The following is a 21,068-nucleotide window of genomic DNA, read 5'->3' as shown; positions in this document are numbered from 1 at the left end:
AGGACTCAATACATCGAGACCTGGAAGCGCCGCACTATCGGCTAGGAGGACTCAATACATCAAGACCTAGGATCGCCGCCCAATCGGCCAGGAGTATTCAATCCCATCTGATCTAGGAGCGCTGCCCTATCTGCCAGGAGGACTCAATACATCGAGGCCTCGGAGTGCTGCCCTATCGGCCAGGAGGACTCAAAGCAATCTGATCTAGGAACGCCGCCCTATAGGCCAGGAGACTCAAACCCTTCTGATCTAGGAGCGCCGCTCTATCGGCCAGGAGACTCAAACCCATCTGATCTAGGAACGCCGTCCTATCTGCCAGGAGGACTCAATATATCGAGACCTAGGAGCGCCCCCCTATCGGCCAGGAGGACTCAATATATCGAGACCTAGGAGCGCCACCCTATCGGCCAGGGGTACTCAATACATTGAGTCCTAGGAGCACAGACCTATCGGCCAGGAGGACTCAATACATCAAGACCTGGGAGCGCCGCCCAATCGGCCAGGAGGACTCAATACATTGAGACCTAGGAGCGCCGCCCTATCGGCCAGGAGGACTCAAACCCATCTGATCTAGGAGCGCCGCCCTATCGGCCAGGAGACTCAAACCCATCTGATCTAGGAGCGCCGCTCTATCGGCCAGGAGGACTCAAACCCATCTGATCTAGGAACGCCGTCCTATCTGCCAGGAGGACTCAATATATCGAGACCTAGGAGCGCCCCCCTATCGGCCAGGAGGACTCAATATATCGAGACCTAGGAGCGCCGCCCTATCGGCCAGGAGGACTCAAACCCATCTGATCTAGGAGCGCTGCCCTATCGGCCAGGAGACTCAAACCCATCTGATCTAGGAGCGCCGCTCTATCGGCTAGGAGGACTCAAACCCATCTGATCTAGGAACGCCGTCCTATCTGCCAGGAGGACTCAATATATCGAGACCTAGGAGCGCCCCCCTATCGGCCAGGAGGACTCAATATATCGAGACCTAAGAGCGCCACCCTATCGGCCAGGGGTACTCAATACATTGAGTCCTAGGAGCGCTGCCCTATCGGCCAGGAGGACTCAATACATCAAGACCTGGGAGCGCCGCCCAATCGGCCAGGAGGACTCAATACATCATGACCTTAGGAGCGCCGCCCTATCGGCCAAGCGGACTCAATACATCGAGACCTAGGAGCGCCGCCCTATCGGCCAGGAGGACGCAATACATGGAGACCTAGGAGCGCCGGCCAATCGGCCAAGAGGACTCAATACATCGAGACCTAGGAGCGCCGCCCTATCGGCCAGGAGGACTCAATACATCGAGACCTAGCAGCGCCGCCCTATCGGCCAGGAGGACTCAATACAACGAGACCAAGCAGGGCCGCCCTATTGGCCAGGAGGACTCATAAACATCGAGACCTAGGAGCACCACCCTATCGGCCAGGAGGACTCAACACATCGAGACCTAGGATCGACGCCCTATCGGCCAGGAGGACTCAAACCCATCTGATTAGGAGCACCGCACTATCGGCCAGGAGGACTAAATATATTGAGACCTAGGAGCGCCGCCTTATCGGCCAGGAGGACTCAATTCATCGAGACATGGGAGCACGGCCCTATCGGCCAGGAGGACTCAATACATCGAGACCTAGGAACGCCGCCGTATCGGCCAAGTAGACATAATACATCGAGACCTAGGAGCGCCGCCCTATCGGCCAGGAGGACTCAACACATCGAGACCTAGGAACGCCGCCCTATCGGCCAGGAGGACTCAAACACATCTGCTCTAGGAACGCCGTCCTATCTGCCAGGAGGACTCAATATATCAAGACCTAGGAGCGCCTCCCTATCGGCCAGGAGGACTCAATATATCGAAACCTAGGAACGCCACCCTATCGGCCAGGGGGACTCAATGCATTGAGACCCAGGAGCCCAGCCCTATCTGCCAGGAGGACTCAATACATCAAGACCTAGGAGCTCCGCCCAATCGGCCAGGAGGACTCAATACATCGAGACCTAGGAGCGCCACCCTATTGGCCAATAGGACTCAATATATCGAGACCTAGGAGCGCCGCCCTATCGGCCAGGAGGACTCAATACATCGAGACCTAGGAGCGCCGCCCTATCGGCCAAGAGGACTCAATACATCGAGACCTAGGAGCGCCGCCCTATCGGCCAGGAGGACTCAATACATCGAGACCTAGCAGCGCCCCCCTATCGGCCAGGAGGACTCAATACATCGAGACCAAGCATGGCCGCCCTATTGGCCAGGAGGACTCAATACATCGAGACTTAGGAGCGCCGCCCTATCGGCCAGGAGGACTCAAAGACATCTGATCGAGGATCGCCGCCGTATCGGCCAGGAGGACTCAATATATCGAGACCTAGGAGCGCCGCCCTATTGCCTAGGAGGACTCAATACATCGAGAACTGGAAGCGCCGCACTATCGGCCAGGAGGACTCAATACATCGAGACCTAGGATTGCCGCCCTACCGGCCAGGAGGATTCAATCCCATCTGATCTAGGAGCGCTGCCCTATCTGCTAGGACAACTCAACACATCGAGGCCTCGGAGTGCTGCCCTATCGGCCAGGAGGACTCACACCCATCTGATCTAGGAGCGCTGCCCTATCTGCCAGGAGGACTCAATACATCGAGGCCTCGGAGTGCCGCCCTATCGGCCAGGAGGACTCAAACCCATCTGATCTAGGAGCGCCGTCCTATCCGCCAGCAGACTCAAACCCATCTGATCTAGGAGCGCCGCTCTATCGGCCAGGAGGACTCAAACCCATCTGATCTAGGAACGCCGTCCTATCTGCCAGGAGGACTCAATATATCGAGACCTAGGAGCGCCCCCTATCGGCCAGGAGGACTCAATATATCGAGACCTAGGAGCGCCACCCTATCGGCCAGGGGTACTCAATACATTGAGACCTAGGAGCACAGCCCTATCGGCCAGGAGGACTCAATACATCGAGACCTGGGAGCGCCGCCCAATCGGCCAGGAGGATTCAATACATTGATACCTAGGAGCGCCGCCCTATCGGCCTGGAGGACTCAATACATCGAGGCCACGGAGCGCTGCCCTATCGGCCAGGAGGACACAAACCCATCTGATCTAGGAGCGCCGCCATATCGGCCAGGAGACTCAAACCCATCTGATCTAGAAGCGCCGCCCTATCGGCCAGGAGGACTCAAACCCATCTGATCTAGGAACGCCGTCCAATCTGCCAGGAGTACTCAATATATCGAGACCTAGGAGCGCCTCCCTATCGGCCATGTGGACTCAATATATCGACACCTAGGAGCGCCACCCTATCGGCCAGGGGGACTCAATACATTGAGACCTAGGAGCACAGACCTATCGGCCAGGTGGACTAAATACATCGAGACTTGGGAGCGCCACCGAATCGGCCAGGAGGACTCAATACTTCGAGACCTAGGAGTGCAGCCCTATCGGCCAGGAGGACTCAATATATCGAGACCTAGGTGCGCTGCCCTATCGGCCAGGAGGACTCAATACATGGAGACCTAGGAGCGCCGCCCTATCGGCCAAGAGGACTCAATACATCGAGACCTAGGAGCGCCGCCCTATCGGCCAGGAGGGCTCAATACATCGAGACCTAGCAGCACCGCCCTATCGGCCAGGAGGACTCAATACATCGAGACCTAGCAGCGCCGCCCTATCGGTCAGGAGGACTCAATACATCGAGACCAAACTGGGCCACCCTATTGGCCAGGAGGACTCAATACATCGAGACCTAGGAGCGCCACCCTATCGGCTAGGAGGACTCTAAGCCATCTGATCGAGGATCGTCGCCGTATCTGCCAGGAGGACTCAATATATCGAGACCTAGGAGCGCCGCCCTTTCGCCTAGGATGAAGCAATACATCGAGACCTAGGAGCGCCACCCTATCGGCCAGGAGGACTCAATTCATCGAGACATGGGAGCACGGCCCTATCGGCCAGGAGGACTCAATACATCGAGACCTAGGAGCACCGCCCTATCGGCCAGGAGGACTCAACACATCGAGACCTAGGAACGCCACCCTATCGGCCAGGAGGACACAATACATCGAGACTTAGGAGCGCCGCCCTATCGGCCAGGAGGACTCAACACATCGAGACCTAGGAACGCCGCCGTATCGGCCAAGTAGACATAATACATCGAGACCTAGGAGCGCCACCCTATCGGCCAGGAGGACTCAACACATCGAGACCTAGGAACGCCGCCCTATCGGCCAGGAGGACTCAAACCCATCTGATCTAGGAGCGCTGCCCTATCGGCCAGGAGGACTCAAACCCATCTGATCTAGGAGCGCCGCCCTATTGCCTAGGAGGACTCAATACATCGAGAACTGGAAGCGCCGCACTATCGGCCAGGAGGACTCAATACATCGAGACCTAGGATCGCCGCCCTACCGGCCAGGAGGACTCAATATATCGAGACCTAGCAGTGCCGACCTATTGGCCAGGAGGAATCAAACCCATCTGATCTAGGAGCGCAGCCCTATCGGCCAGGAGGACTCAATATATCACGACCTAGGAGCGCCACCCTACCGGCCAGGAGGACTCAGTACAACGAGACCTAGGAGCCACACCCTATCGGCCAGGAGGACTCAATACATTGAGACCTAGGAGCGCCGCCCTATCGGCCAGGAGGACCCAATACATCGAGACCTCGGAGCGCTGCCCTATCGGCCAGGAGGACTCAAACCCATCTGATCTAGGAGCGCCGCCCTATCGGCCAGGAGGACTCAAACCCATCTGATCTAGGAGCGCCGCCCTATCGGCCAGGAGGACTCAAGCCCATCTGATCTAGGAACGCCATCCTATCTGCCAGGAGGACTCAATATATCGAGACCTAGGAGCGCCCCCTATCGGCCAGGTGGACACAATATATCGAGACCTAGGAGCGCCACCCTATCGGCCAGGGGGACTCAATGCATTGAGACCTAGGACCACAGCCCTATCGGCCAGGAGGACTCAATACATCGAGTCCTAGGAGCGCCGCCCAATCGGCCAGGAGGACTCAATACATCGAGACCTAGGAGCGCCGCCCTATCGGCCAATAGGACTCAATACATCGAGACCTAGGAGCGCCGCCCTATCGGCCAGGAGGACTCAATACATCGAGACCTAGGAGCGCCGCCCTATCAGCCAAGAGGACTCAATACATCGAGACCTAGGAGCGCCGCCCTATCGGCCTGGAGGACTCAATACATCGAGACCTAGCTGCGCCGCCCTATCGGCCAGGAGGACTCAATACATCGAGAGCAAGCAGGGCCGCCCTATTGGCCAGGAGGACTCAATATATCGAGACCTAGGAGACCGCCCTATCGGCCAGGAGGACTCAAACCCATCTGATCGAGGATCGCCGCCATATCTGCCAGGAGGACTCAATACATCGAGACTTGGGAGCGCTGCAGTATCGGCCAGGAGGACTCAATACATCGAGACCTAGGATCGCCGCCCTATCGGCCAGGAGGATTCAATCCCATCTGATCTAGGAGCGCTGCCATATCTGCCAGGAGGACTCAATACATTGAGGCCTCGGAGCACTGCCCTATCGGCCAGGAGGACTCAAACCCATCTGATCTAGGAGCCCCTCCCCATCGGCCAGGAGACTCAAACCCATCTGATCTAGGAGCGCCGCACTATCGGCCAGGAGGACTAAATATATTGAGACCTAGGAGCGCCGCCCTATCGGCCAGGAGGACACAATATATCGAGACCTAGGAGCGCCGCCCTATCGGTCAGGAGGACTCAATACATCGAGACCTAGGAGCACCGCCATATCGGCCAGGAGGACTCAATATATCGAGACCTAGCAGTGCCACCCTATCGGCCAGGAGGAATCAAACCCATCTGATCTGGTTCGCAGCCCTATCTGCCAGGAGGACTCAATATATCACGACGTAGGAGCGCCGCCCTACCGGCCAGGAGGACTCAATACATCGAGACCTAGGAGCGACACCCTATCGGCCAGGCGGACTCAATATATTGAGACCTCGGAGCGCTGCCCTATCGGCCAGGAGGACTCAAACCCATCTGATCTAGGAGCGCCGCCCTATCGGCCAGGAGGACTCAAACCCATCTGAAATAGGAACGCCGTCCTATCTGCCAGGAGGACTCAATATATCGAGACCTAGGAGCGCCACCCTATCGGCCAGGGGGACTCAATGCATTGAGACCAAGGAGCACAGCCATATCGGCCAGGAGGACTCAATGTATCGAGACCTAGCAGTGCCACCCTATCGGCCAGGAGGAATCAAACCCATCTGATCTAGGAGCGCAGCCCTATCTGCCAGGAGGCCTCAATATATCACGACGTTGGAGCGACACCCTACCGGCCAGGAGGACTCAATACATCGAGACCTCGGAGCGCTGACCTATCGGCCAGGAGGACTCAAACCCATCTGATCTAGGAGCGCCACCCTATCGGCCAGGAGGACTCAAACCCATCTGATCTAGGAACGCCGTCCTATCTGCCAGGAGAACTCAATATATCGAGACCTAGGAGCGCCACCCTATCGGCCAGGAGGACTCAATACATCGAGACCAAGCTGGGCCGCCCTATTGGCCAGGAGGACTCAATACATCGAGACCTAGGAGCGCCGCCCTATCGGCCAGGAGGATTCAATCCGATCTGATCTAGAAGTGCTGCCCTATCTGCCAGGAGGACTCAAACCCATCTGATCTAGGAACGCCGTCCTATCTGCCAGGAGGACTCAATATATCGAGACCTAGGAGCGCGCTCTATCGGCCAGGAGGACTCAAACCCATCTGATCGAGGATCGCCGCCATATCGGCCAGGAGGACTCAATATATCGAAACCTAGGAGCGCCGCCCTATTGCCTAGGAGGACTCAATACATCGAGACTTGGGAGCGCCGCAGTATCGGCCAGGAGGACTCAATACATCGAGACCTAGGATCGCCGCCCTATCGGCCAGGAGGATTCAATCCCATCTGATCTAGGAGCGCTGCCATATCTGCCAGGAGGACTCAATACATCGAGGCCTCGGAGCGCTGCCCTATCGGCAAGGAGGACTCAAACCCATCTGATCTAGGAGCCCCGCCCTATCGGCCAGGAGACTCAAACCCATCTGATCTAGGAGCGCCGCCCTATCGGCCAGGAGGACTCAAACCCATCTGATCTAGGAGCGCCGCACTATCGGCCAGGAGGACTAAATATATTGAGACCTAGGAGCGCCGCCCTATCGGCCAGGAGGACACAATATATCGAGGCCTGGGAGCGCCGCCCTATCGGTCAGGAGGACTCAATACATCGAGACCTAGGAGCACCGCCATATCGGCCAGGAGGACTCAATACATCGAGACCTAGGATCGCCGCCCTATCGGCCAGGAGGACTCAAACCCATCTGAAATAGGAACGCCGTCCTATCTGCCAGGAGGACTCAATATATCGAGACCTAGGAGCGCCCCCCTATCGGCCAGGAGGACTCAATATATCGAGACCTAGGAGCACCACCCTATCGGCCAGGGGGACTCAATGCATTGAGACCTAGGAGCACAGCCATATCGGCCAGGAGGACTCAATGTATCGAGACCTAGCAGTGCCACCCTATCGGCCAGGAGGAATCAAACCCATCTGATCTAGGAGCGCAGCCCTATCTGCCAGGAGGCCTCAATATATCACGACCTTGGAGCGCCGCCCTACCGGCCAGGAGGACTCAATACATCGAGACCTAGGAGCGACACCCTACCGGCCAGGAGGACTCAATACATTGAGACCTAGGAGCGCCGCCCTATCGGCCAGGAGGTCTCAATACATCGAGACCTCGGAGCGCTGCCCTATCGGCCAGGAGGACTCAAACCCATCTGATCTAGGAGCGCCACCCTATCGGCCAGGAGGACTCAAACCCATCTGATCTAGGAACGCCGTCCTATCTGCCAGGAGGACTCAATATATCGAGACCTAGGAGCGCCCCCCTATCGGCCAGGTGGACTCAATATATCGAGACCGAGGAGCGCCACCCTATCGGCCAGGAGGACTCAATACATCGAGACCAAGCTGGGCCGCCCTATTGGCCAGGAGGACTCAATACATCGAGACTTAGGAACGCCGCCCTATCGGCCAGGAGGACTCAAACCCATCTGATCGAGGATCGCCGCCGTATGGGCCAGGAGGACTCAATACATCGAGACCTAGGATCGCCGCCCTATCGGCCAGGAGGATTCAATCCGATCTGATCTAGGAGTGCTGCCCTATCAGCCAGGAGGACTCAATATATCGAGACCTAGGATCGCTGCCCTATCGGCCAGGAGGATTCAATCCCATCTGATCTAGAAGTGCTGCCCTATCTCCCAGGAGGACTCAAACCCATCTGATCTAGGAACGCCGTCCTATCTGCCAGGCGGACTCAATATATCGAGAACTAGGAGCGCGCCCTATCGGCCAGGAGGACTCAAACCCATCTGATCGAGGATCGCCGCCATATCGGCCAGGAGGACTCAATATATCGAAACCTAGGAGCGCCACCCTATTGCCTAGGAGGATTCAATCCCATCTGATCTAGGAGCGCTGCCATATCTGCCAGGAGGACTCAATACATCGAGGCCTCGGAGCGCTGCCCTATCGGCAAGGAGGACTCAAACCCATCTGATCTAGGTGCCCCGCCCTATCGGCCAGGAGACTCAAACCCATCTGATCTAGGAGCGCCGCCCTATCGGCCAGGAGGACTAAATATATTGAGACCTAGGAGCGCCGCCCTATCGGCCAGGAGGACTCAATACATCGAGACCTAGGAGCACCGCCATATCGGCCAGGAGGACTCAATACATCGAGACCTAGGATCGCCGCCCTATCGGCCAGGAGGATTCAATCCCATCTGATCTAGAAGTGCTGCCCTATCTGCCAGGAGGACTCAAACACATCTGATCTAGGAACGCCGTCCTATCTGCCAGGAGGACTCAATATATCGAGACCTAGGATCGCCGCCCTATCGGCCAGGAGGATTCAATCCCATCTGATCTAGAAGTGCTGCCCTATCTGCCAGGAGGACTCAAACCCATCTGATCTAGGAACGCCGTCCTATCTGCCAGGAGGACTCAATACATCGAGACCTAGGATCGCCGCCCTATCGGCCAGGAGGATTCAATCCGATCTGATCTAGGAGTGCTGCCGTATCTGCCAGGAGGACTCAATATATCGAGACCTAGGAGCTCCCCCCTATCGGCCAGGTGGACTCAATATATCGAGACCGAGGAGCGCCACCCTATCGGCCAGGAGGACTCAATACATCGAGACCAAGCTGGGCCGCCCTATTGGCCAGGAGGACTCAATACATCGAGACCTAGGAGCGCCGCCCTATCGGCCAGGAGGACCCAAACCCATCTGATCGAGGATCGCTGCCGTATCGGCCAGGAGGACTCAATACATCGAGACCTAGGATCGCCGCCCTATCGGCCAGGAGGATTCAATCCGATCTGATCTAGGAGTGCTGCCCTATCTGCAAGGAGGACTCAATATATCGAGACCTAGGATCGCCGCCCTATCGGCCAGGAGGATTCAATCCCATCTGATCTAGAAGTGCTGCCCTATCTGCCAGGAGGACTCAATACATCGAGACCCAGGAGCGCCGCCCTATCGGCCAGGAGGACTCAATACATTGAGACCTAGCAGCCACGCCCTATCATCCAGGAGGACTCAATACATCGAGACCTAGGAGCGCCGCCCTATTGGCCAGGAGGATTCAATCCCATCTGATCTAGTAGTGCTGCCCTATCTGCAAGGAGGACTCAATATATCGAGACCTAGGATCGCCGACCTATCGGCCAGGAGGATTCAATCCCATCTGATCTAGAAGTGCTGCCCTATCTGCCAGGAGGACTCAATACATCGAGACCCAGGAGCGCCGCCCTATCGGCCAGGAGGACTCAATACATTGAGACCTAGCAGCCACGCCCTATCGTCCAGGAGGACTCAATATATCGAGACCTAGGAGCGCCCCCCTATCGGCCAGGAGGACTCAATATATCGAGACCTAGGAGCGCCACCCTATTGGCGAGGGGGACTCAATACATTGAGACCTAGGAGCACAGCCCTATCGGCCAGGAGGACTCAATATATCGAGACCCAGGAGCGCCGCCCTATCGGCCAGGGGGACTCAATACATTGAGACCTAGCAGCCACGCCCTATCGTCCAGGAGGACTCAATATATCGAGACCTAGGAGCGCCCCCCTATCGGCCAGGAGGACTCAATATATCGAGACCTAGGAGCGCCACCCTATTGGCGAGGGGGACTCAATACATTGAGACCTAGGAGCACAGCCCTATCGGCCAGGAGGACTCAATATATCGAGACCTAGGAGCGCCACCCTATTGGCGAGGGGGACTCAATACATTGAGACCTAGGAGCGCCGCCCTATTGGCCAAGAGGACTCAATACATCGAGACCCAGGAGCGCCGCCCTATCGGCCAGGAGGACTCAATACATTGAGACCTAGCAGCCACGCCCTATCGTCCAGGAGGACTCAATATATCGAGACCTAGGAGCGCCGCCCTTTCGGCCAGGAGGACTCAAACCCTTCTGATCTAGGAGCGCCGCCCTATCGGCCAGGAGGACTCAAACCCATCTGATCTAGGAACGCCGTCCTATCTGCCAGGAGGACTCAATATATCGAGACCTAGGAGCTCCCCCCTATCGGCCAGGTGGACTCAATATATCGAGACCGAGGAGCGCCACCCTATCGGCCAGGGGGATTCAATGCATTGAGACCTAGGAGCACAGCCTTATCGGCCAGGAGGACTCAATACATCAAGACCTAGGAGCGCCGCCCAATCGGCCAGGAGGACTCAATACATCGAGACCTAGGAGCGCCGCCCTATCGGCCAAGAGGACTCAATACATCGAGACCTAGGAGCGCCGCCCTATCGGCCAGGAGGACTCAATACATCGAGACCTAGGAGCGCCGCCCTATCGGCCAAGAGGACTCAATGCATCAAGACCTAGGAGCGCCGCACTCTCGGCCAGGAGGAAACAATATTCGAGACCTAGGAGCGCCGCGCTAATCGGTCAGGAGGACTCAGTACATCGAGACCTAGGAGCACCGACATATCGGCCAGGAGGACTCAATATACCGAGACCTAGCAGTGCCACCCTATCGGCCAGGAGGAATCAAACCCATCTGATCTAGGAGCGCAGCCCTATCTGCCAGGAGGACTCAATATATCACGACGTAGGAGCGCCGCCCTACCGGCCAGGAGGACTCAATACATCGAGACCTAGGAGCGACACCCTATCGGCCAGGAGGACTCAATACATTGAGACCTAGAAGCGCCGCCCTATCGGCCAGGAGGTCTCAATACATCGAGACCTCGGAGCGCTGCCCTATCGGCCAGGAGGACTCAAAACCATCTGATCTAGGAGCGCCGCCCTATCGGCCAGGAGGACTCAAACCCATCTGATCTAGGAACGCCGTCCTATCTGCCAGGAGGACTCAATATATCGAGACCGAGGAGCGCCCCCCTATCGGCCAGGAGGACTATATATATCGAGACCTAGGAGCGCCACCCTATCAGCCAGGGGTCTCAATGCATTGAGACCTAGGAGCACAGCCTTATCGGCCAGGAGGACCAAATACATCAAGACCTAGGAGCGCCGCCCAATCGGCCAGGAGGAATCAATACATCGAGACCTAGGAGCGCCGCCCTATTGGCCAGGAGGACTCAATACATCGAGACCTAGCAGCGCCGCCCTATCGGCCAGGAAGACTCAATACATCGAGACCAAGCTGGGCCGCCGTATTGGCCAGGAGGACTCAATACATCGAGACCTAGGAGTGCCGCCCTATCGGCCAGGAGGACTCAAACCCATCTGATCGAGGATCGCCGCCGTATCGGCCAGGAGGACTCAATATATCGAGACCTAGGAGCGCCGCCCTATCGCCTAGGAGGACTCAATACATCGAGACCTGGGAGCGCCGCCCTATCGGCCAGGAGGACTCAATACATCGAAACGTAGGATCGCCGTCCTATCGGCCAGGAGGATTCGTTCCCATCTGATCTAGGAATGCTGCCCTATCTGCCAGGAGGACTCAATATATCGAGACCTAGGATCGCTGCCCTATCGGCCAGGAGGATTCAATCCCATCTGATCTAGGAGTGCTGCCCTATCTGCCAGGTGGACTCAATACATCGAGGACCAGGGGCGCGGCCCTATCGGCCAGGACAACTCAATACATTGAGACCTAGGAGCCACGCCCTATCGACCAGGAGGACTCAATACATCGAGACCTAGGAGCGCCGCCCTATTGGCCAGGAGGACTCAATATATCGAGACCTAGGACCGCCGCCCTTTCGGCGAGGAGGACTCAAACCCATCTGATCTAGGAGCGCCGCCCTATCGGCCAGGTGGACTCAAACCCATCTGATCTAGGAACGCCGTCCTATCTGCCAGGAGGACTCAATACATCGAGACCCAGGGGCGCCGCCCTATCGGCCAGGAGGACTCAATACATTGAGACCTAGGAGCCACGCCCTATCGACCAGGAGGACTCAATACATCAAGACCTAGGAGCGCCGCCCTATTGGCCAGGAGGACTCAATATATCGAGACCTAGGAGCGCCGCCCTTTCGGCCAGGAGGACTCAAACCCAGGAGACCTAGGAGCGCCGCCCTATCGGCCAGGAGGACTCAAACCCATCTGATCTAGGAACGCCGTCCTATCTGCCAGGAGGACTCAATATATCGAGACCTAGGAGCTCCCCCCTATCGGCCAGGTGGACTCAATATATTGAGACCTAGGAGAGCCACCCTATCTGCCAGGGGGACTCAATGCATCGAGACCTAGCAGCACCGCCCTATCGGCCAGGAGGACTCAATACATCGAGACCAAGCTGGGCCGCCCTATTGGCCAGGAGGTCTCAATACATCGAGACCTAGGAGCGCCGCCCTATCGGCCAGGAGGACTCAAACCCATCTGATCAAGGATCGCTGCCGTATCGGCCAGGAGGACTCAATACATCGAGACCTAGGATCGCCGCCCTATCGGCCAGGAGGATTCAATCCGATCTGATCTAGGAGTGCTGCCCTATCTGCCAGGAGGACTCAATACATCGAGACCCAGGGGCGCCGCCCTATCGGCCAGGAGGACTCAATACATTGAGACCTAGGAGCCACGCCCTATCGACCAGGAGGACTCAATACATCAAGACCTAGGAGCGCCGCCCTATTGGCCAGGAGGACTCAATATATCGAGACCTAGGAGCGCCGCCCTTTCGGCCAGGAGGACTCAAACCCAGGAGACCTAGGAGCGCCGCCCTATCGGCCAGGAGGACTCAAACCCATCTGATCTAGGAACGCCGTCCTATCTGCCAGGAGGACTCAATATATCGAGACCTAGGAGCTCCCCCCTATCGGCCAGGTGGACTCAATATATTGAGACCTAGGAGAGCCACCCTATCTGCCAGGGGGACTCAATACATCGAGACCTAGCAGCACCGCCCTATCGGCCAGGAGGACTCAATACATCGAGACCAAGCTGGGCCGCCCTATTGGCCAGGAGGACTCAATACATCGAGACCTAGGAGCGCCGCCCTATCGGCCAGGAGGACTCAAACCCATCTGATCGAGGATCGCTGCCGTATCGGCCAGGAGGACTCAATACATCGAGACCTAGGATCGCCGCCCTATCGGCCAGGAGGATTCAATCCGATCTGATCTAGGAGTGCTGCCCTATCTGCCAGGAGGACTCAATACATCGAGACCCAGGGGCGCCGCCCTATCGGCCAGGAGGACTCAATACATTGAGACCTAGGAGCCACGCCCTATCGACCAGGAGGACTCAATACATCAAGACCTAGGAGCGCCGCCCTATTGGCCAGGAGGACTCAATATATCGAGACCTAGGAGCGCCGCCCTTTCGGCGAGGAGGACTCAAACCCATCTGATCTAGGAGCGCCGCCCTATCGGCCAGTAGGACTCAAACCCATCTGATCTAGGAACGCCGTCCTATCTGCCAGGAGGACTCAATATATCGAGACCTAGGAGCTCCCCCCTATCGGCCAGGTGAACTCAATATATCGAGACCTAGGAGCGCCACCCTATCGGCCTGGGGGACTCAATGCATTGAGACCTAGGAGCACAGCCTTATCGGCCAGGAGGACTCAATACATCAAGACCTAGGAGCGCCGCTCAATCGGCCAGGAGGACTCAATACATCGAGACCTAGGAGTGCCGCCCCATCGGCCAGGAGGACCCAAACCCATCTGATCGAGGATCGCTGCCGTATCGGCCAGGAGGACTCAATACATCGAGACCTAGGATCGCCGCCCTATCGGCCAGGAGGATTCAATCCGATCTGATCTAGGAGTGCTGCCCTATCTGCAAGGAGGACTCAATATATCGAGACCTAGGATCGCCGCCCTATCGGCCAGGATGATTCAATCCCATCTGATCTAGAAGTGCTGCCCTATCTGCCAGGAGGACTCAATACATCGAGACCCAGGAGCGCCGCCCTATCGGCCAGGAGGACTCAATACATTGAGACCTAGCAGCCACGCCCTATCGTCCAGGAGGACTCAATACATCGAGACCTAGGAGCGCCGCCCTATTGGCCCGGAGGACTCAATATATCGAGACCTAGGAGCGCCGACCTTTCGGCCAGGAGGACTCAAACCCTTCTGATCTAGGAGCGCCGCCCTATCGGCCAGGAGGATTCAATCCGATCTGATCTAGGAGTGCTGCCGTATCTGCCAGGAGGACTCAATATATCGAGACCTAGGAGCTCCCCCCTATCGGCCAGGTGGACTCAATATATCGAGACCGAGGAGCGCCACCCTATCGGCCAGGAGGACTCAATACATCGAGACCAAGCTGGGCCGCCCTATTGGCCAGGAGGACTCAATACATCGAGACCTAGGAGCGCCGCCCTATCGGCCAGGAGGACCCAAACCCATCTGATCGAGGATCGCTGCCGTATCGGCCAGGAGGACTCAATACATCGAGACCTAGGATCGCCGCCCTATCGGCCAGGAGGATTCAATCCGATCTGATCTAGGAGTGCTGCCCTATCTGCAAGGAGGACTCAATATATCGAGACCTAGGATCGCCGCCCTATCGGCCAGGAGGATTCAATCCCATCTGATCTAGAAGTGCTGCCCTATCTGCCAGGAGGACTCAATACATTGAGACCCAGGAGCGCCGCCCTATCGGCCAGGAGGACTCAATACATTGAGACCTAGCAGCCACGCCCTATCGTCCAGGAGGACTCAATACATCGGGACCTAGGAGCGCCGCCCTATTGGCCAGGAGGATTCAATCCCATCTGATCTAGTAGTGCTGCCCTATCTGCAAGGAGGACTCAATATATCGAGACCTAGGATCGCCGACCTATCGGCCAGGAGGATTCAATCCCATCTGATCTAGAAGTGCTGCCCTATCTGCCAGGAGGACTCAATACATCGAGACCCAGGAGCGCCGCCCTATCGGCCAGCAGGACTCAATACATTGAGACCTAGCAGCCACGCCCTATCGTCCAGGAGGACTCAATATATCGAGACCTAGGAGCGCCGCCCTTTCGGCCAGGAGGACTCAAACCCTTCTGATCTAGGAGCGCCGCCCTATCGGCCAGGAGGACTCAAACCCATCTGATCTAGGAACGCCGTCCTATCTGCCAGGAGGACTTTATATATCGAGACCTAGGAGCTCCCCCCTATCGGCCAGGTGGACTCAATATATCGAGACCGAGGAGCGCCACCCTATTGGCCAGGGGGATTCAATGCATTGAGACCTAGGAGCACAGCCTTATCGGCTAGGAGGACTTAATACATCAAGACCTAGGAGCGCCGCCCAATCGGCCAGGAGGACTCAATACATCGAGACCTAGGAGCGCCGCCCTATCGGCCAAGAGGACTCAATACATCGAGACCTAGGAGCGCCGCCCTATCGGCCAGGAGGACTCAATACATCGAGACCTAGGAGCGCCGCCCTATCGGCCAAGAGGACTCAATGCATCGAGACCTAGGAGCGCCGCACTCTCGGCCAGGAGGAAACAATATTCGAGACCTAGGAGCGCCGCGCTATCGGTCAGGAGGACTCAGTACATCGAGACCTAGGAGCACCGACATATCGGCCAGGAGGACTCAATATACCGAGACCTAGCAGTGCCACCCTATCGGCCAGGAGGAATCAAACCCATCTGATCTAGGAGCGCAGCCCTATCTGCCAGGAGGACTCAATATATCACGACGTAGGAGCGCCGCCCTACCGGCCAGGAGGACTCAATACATCGAGACCTAGGAGCGAGACCCTATCGGCCAGGAGGACTCAATACATCGAGACCTAGGAGCGACACCCTATCGGCCAGGAGGTCTCAATACATCGAGACCTCGGAGCGCTGCCCTATCGGCCAGGAGGACTCAAAACCATCTGATCTAGGAGCGCCGCCCTATCGGCCAGGAGGACTCAAACCCATCTGATCTAGGAACGCCGTCCTATCTGCCAGGAGGACTCAATATATCGAGACCGAGGAGCGCCCCCCTATCGGCCAGGAGGACTATATATATCGAGACCTAGGAGCGCCACCCTATCAGCCAGGGGTCTCAATGCATTGAGACCTAGGAGCACAGCCTTATCGGCCAGGAGGACCAAATACATCAAGACCTAGGAGCGCCGCCCAATCGGCCAGGAGGAATCAATACATCGAGACCTAGGAGCGCCGCCCTATCTGCCAAGAGGACTCAATACATCGAGACATAGGAGCGCCGCCCTATCGGCCAGGAGGACTCAATACATCGAGACCTAGCAGCGCCGCCCTATCGGCCAGGAAGACTCAATACATCGAGACCAAGCTGGGCCGCCGTATTGGCCAGGAGGACTCAATACATCGAGACCTAGGAGCGCCGCCCTATCGGCCAGGAGGACTCAAAACCATCTGATCGAGGATCGTCGCCGTATCGGCCAGGAGGACTCAATATATCGAGACCTAGGAGCGCCGCCCTATCGCCTAGGAGGACTCAATACATCGAGACCTGGGAGCGCTGCCCTATCGGCCAGGAGGACTTAATACATCGAAACGTAGGATCGCCGTCCTATCGGCCAGGAGGATTCATTCCCATTTGATCTAGGAATGCTGCCCTATCTGCCAGGAGGACTCAATACATCGAGACCCAGGGGCGCCGCCCTATCGGCCAGGAGGACTCAATACATTGAGACCTAGGAGCCACGCCCTATCGACCAGGAGGACTCAATACATCAAGACCTAGGAGCGCCGCCCTATTGGCCAGGAGGACTCAATATATCGAGACCTAGGAGCGCCGCCCTTTCGGCGAGGAGGACTCAAACCCAGGAGACCTAGGAGCGCCGCCCTATCGGCCAGGAGGACTCAAACCCATCTGATCTAGGAACGCCGTCCTATCTGCCAGGAGGACTCAATATATCGAGACCTAGGAGCTCCCCCCTATCGGCCAGGTGGACTCAATATATTGAGACCTAGGAGAGCCACCCTATCTGCCAGGGGGACTCAATACATCGAGACCTAGCAGCACCGCCCTATCGGCCAGGAGGACTCAATACATCGAGACCAAGCTGGGCCGCCCTATTGGCCAGGAGGACTCAATACATCGAGACCTAGGAGCGCCGCCCTATCGGCCAGGAGGACTCAAACCCATCTGATCGAGGATCGCTGCCGTATCGGCCAGGAGGACTCAATACATCGAGACCTAGGATCGCCGCCCTATCGGCCAGGAGGATTCAATCCGATCTGATCTAGGAGTGCTGCCCTATCTGCCAGGAGGACTCAATACATCGAGACCCAGGGGCGCCGCCCTATCGGCCAGGAGGACTCAATACATTGAGACCTAGGAGCCACGCCCTATCGACCAGGAGGACTCAATACATCAAGACCTAGGAGCGCCGCCCTATTGGCCAGGAGGACTCAATATATCGAGACCTAGGAGCGCCGCCCTTTCGGCGAGGAGGACTCAAACCCATCTGATCTAGGAGCGCCACCCTATCGGCCAGGAGGTCTCAAACCCATCTGATCTCGGAACGCCGTCCTATCTGCCAGGAGGACTCAATATATCGGGACCTAGGAGCTCCCCCCTATCGGCCAGGTGGACTCAATATATCGAGACCTAGGAGCGCCACCCTATCGGCCTGGGGGACTCAATGCATTGAGACCTACGAGCACAGCCTTATCGGCCAGGAGGACTCAATACATCAAGAGCTAGGAGCGCCGCTCAATCGGCCAGGAGGACTCAATACATCGAGACCTAGGAGTGCCGCCCCATCGGCCAGGAGGACCCAAACCCATCTGATCGGGGATCGCTGCCGTATCGGCCAGGAGGACTCAATACATCGAGACCTAGGATCGCCGCCCTATAGGCCAGGAGGATTCAATCCGATCTGATCTAGGAGTGCTGCCCTATCTGCAAGGAGGACTCAATATATCGAGACCTAGGATCGCCGCCCTATCGGCCAGGATGATTCAATCCCATCTGATCTAGAAGTGCTGCCCTATCTGCCAGGAGGACTCAATACATCGAGACCCAGGAATGCCGCCCTATCGGCCAGGAGGACTCAATACATTGAGACCTAGCAGCCACGCCCTATCGACCAGGAGGACTCAATACATCGAGACCTAGGAGCGCCGCCCTATTGGCCAGGAGGACTCAATATATCGAGACCTAGGACCGCCGCCCTTTCGGCGAGGAGGACTCAAACCCATCTGATCTAGGAGCGCCGCCCTATCGGCCAGGTGGACTCAAACCCATCTGATCTAGGAACGCCGTCCTATCTGCCAGGAGGACTCAATATATTGAGACCTAGGAGAGCCACCCTATCTGCCAGGGGGACTCAATGCATCGAGACCTAGCAGCACCGCCCTATCGGCCAGGAGGACTCAATACATCGAGACCAAGCTGGGCCGCCCTATTGGCCAGGAGGACTCAATACATCGAGACCTAGGAGCGCCGCCCTATCGGCCAGGAGGACTCAAACCCATCTGATCAAGGATCGCTGCCGTATCGGCCAGGAGGACTCAATACATCGAGACCTAGGATCGCCGCCCTATCGGCCAGGAGGATTCAATCCGATCTGATCTAGGAGTGCTGCCCTATCTGCCAGGAGGACTCAATACATCGAGACCCAGGGGCGCCGCCCTATCGGCCAGGAGGACTCAATACATTGAGACCTAGGAGCCACGCCCTATCGACCAGGAGGACTCAATACATCAAGACCTAGGAGCGCCGCCCTATTGGCCAGGAGGACTCAATATATCGAGACCTAGGAGCGCCGCCCTTTCGGCCAGGAGGACTCAAACCCAGGAGACCTAGGAGCGCCGCCCTATCGGCCAGGAGGACTCAAACCCATCTGATCTAGGAACGCCGTCCTATCTGCCAGGAGGACTCAATATATCGAGACCTAGGAGCTCCCCCCTATCGGCCAGGTGGACTCAATATATTGAGACCTAGGAGAGCCACCCTATCTGCCAGGGGGACTCAATACATCGAGACCTAGCAGCACCGCCCTATCGGCCAGGAGGACTCAATACATCGAGACCAAGCTGGGCCGCCCTATTGGCCAGGAGGACTCAATACATCGAGACCTAGGAGCGCCGCCCTATCGGCCAGGAGGACTCAAACCCATCTGATCGAGGATCGCTGCCGTATCGGCCAGGAGGACTCAATACATCGAGACCTAGGATCGCCGCCCTATCGGCCAGGAGGATTCAATCCGATCTGATCTAGGAGTGCTGCCCTATCTGCCAGGAGGACTCAATACATCGAGACCCAGGGGCGCCGCCCTATCGGCCAGGAGGACTCAATACATTGAGACCTAGGAGCCACGCCCTATCGACCAGGAGGACTCAATACATCAAGACCTAGGAGCGCCGCCCTATTGGCCAGGAGGACTCAATATATCGAGACCTAGGAGCGCCGCCCTTTCGGCGAGGAGGACTCAAACCCATCTGATCTAGGAGCGCCGCCCTATCGGCCAGGAGGACTCAAACCCATCTGATCTAGGAACGCCGTCCTATCTGCCAGGAGGACTCAATATATCGAGACCTAGGAGCTCCCCCCTATCGGCCAGGTGGAATCAATATATCGAGACCTAGGAGCGCCACTCTATCGGCCTGGGGGACTCAATGCATTGAGACCTAGGAGCACAGCCTTATCGGCCAGGAGGACTCAATACATCAAGACCTAGGAGCGCCGCTCAATCGGCCAGGAGGACTCAATACATCGAGACCTAGGAGTGCCGCCCCATCGGCCAGGAGGACCCAAACCCATCTGATCGAGGATCGCTGCCGTATCGGCCAGGAGGACTCAATACATCGAGACCTAGGATCGCCGCCCTATCGGCCAGGAGGATTCAATCCGATCTGATCTAGGAGTGCTGCCCTATCTGCAAGGAGGACTCAATATATCGAGACCTAGGATCGCCGCCCTATCGGCCAGGATGATTCAATCCCATCTGATCTAGAAGTGCTGCCCTATCTGCCAGGAGGACTCAATACATCGAGACCCAGGAATGCCGCCCTATCGGCCAGGAGGACTCAATACATTGAGACCTAGCAGCCACGCCCTATCGACCAGGAGGACTCAATACATCGAGACCTAGGAGCGCCGCCCTATTGGCCAGGAGGACTCAATATATCGAGACCCTAGGACCGCCGCCCTTTCGGCGAGGAGGACTCAAACCCATCTGATCTAGGAGCGCCGCCCTATCGGCCAGGTGGACTCAAACCCATCTGATCTAGGAACGCCGTCCTATCTGCCAGGAGGACTCAATATATCGAGACCTAGGAGCTCCCCCCTATCGGCCAGGTGGACTCAATATATTGAGACCTAGGAGAGCCACCCTATCTGCCAGGGGGACTCAATGCATCGAGACCTAGCAGCACCGCCCTATCGGCCAGGAGGACTCAATACATCGAGACCAAGCTGGGCCGCCCTATTGGCCAGGAGGACTCAATACATCGAGACCTAGGAGCGCCGCCCTATCGGCCAGGAGGACTCAAACCCATCTGATCAAGGATCGCTGCCGTATCGGCCAGGAGGACTCAATACATCGAGACCTAGGATCGCCGCCCTATCGGCCAGGAGGATTCAATCCGATC

This window comes from Chiloscyllium plagiosum, unplaced genomic scaffold, assembly GCF_037043375.1.
Source record: "Chiloscyllium plagiosum isolate Xiang-an unplaced genomic scaffold, Cpla_swu_hap1 HiC_scaffold_53Y, whole genome shotgun sequence".
Classification (NCBI taxonomy): Eukaryota; Metazoa; Chordata; class Chondrichthyes; order Orectolobiformes; family Hemiscylliidae; genus Chiloscyllium; species Chiloscyllium plagiosum.
The sequence above is the reverse complement of the archived record's forward strand: the minus strand, read 5'-3'. Positions refer to the sequence as shown.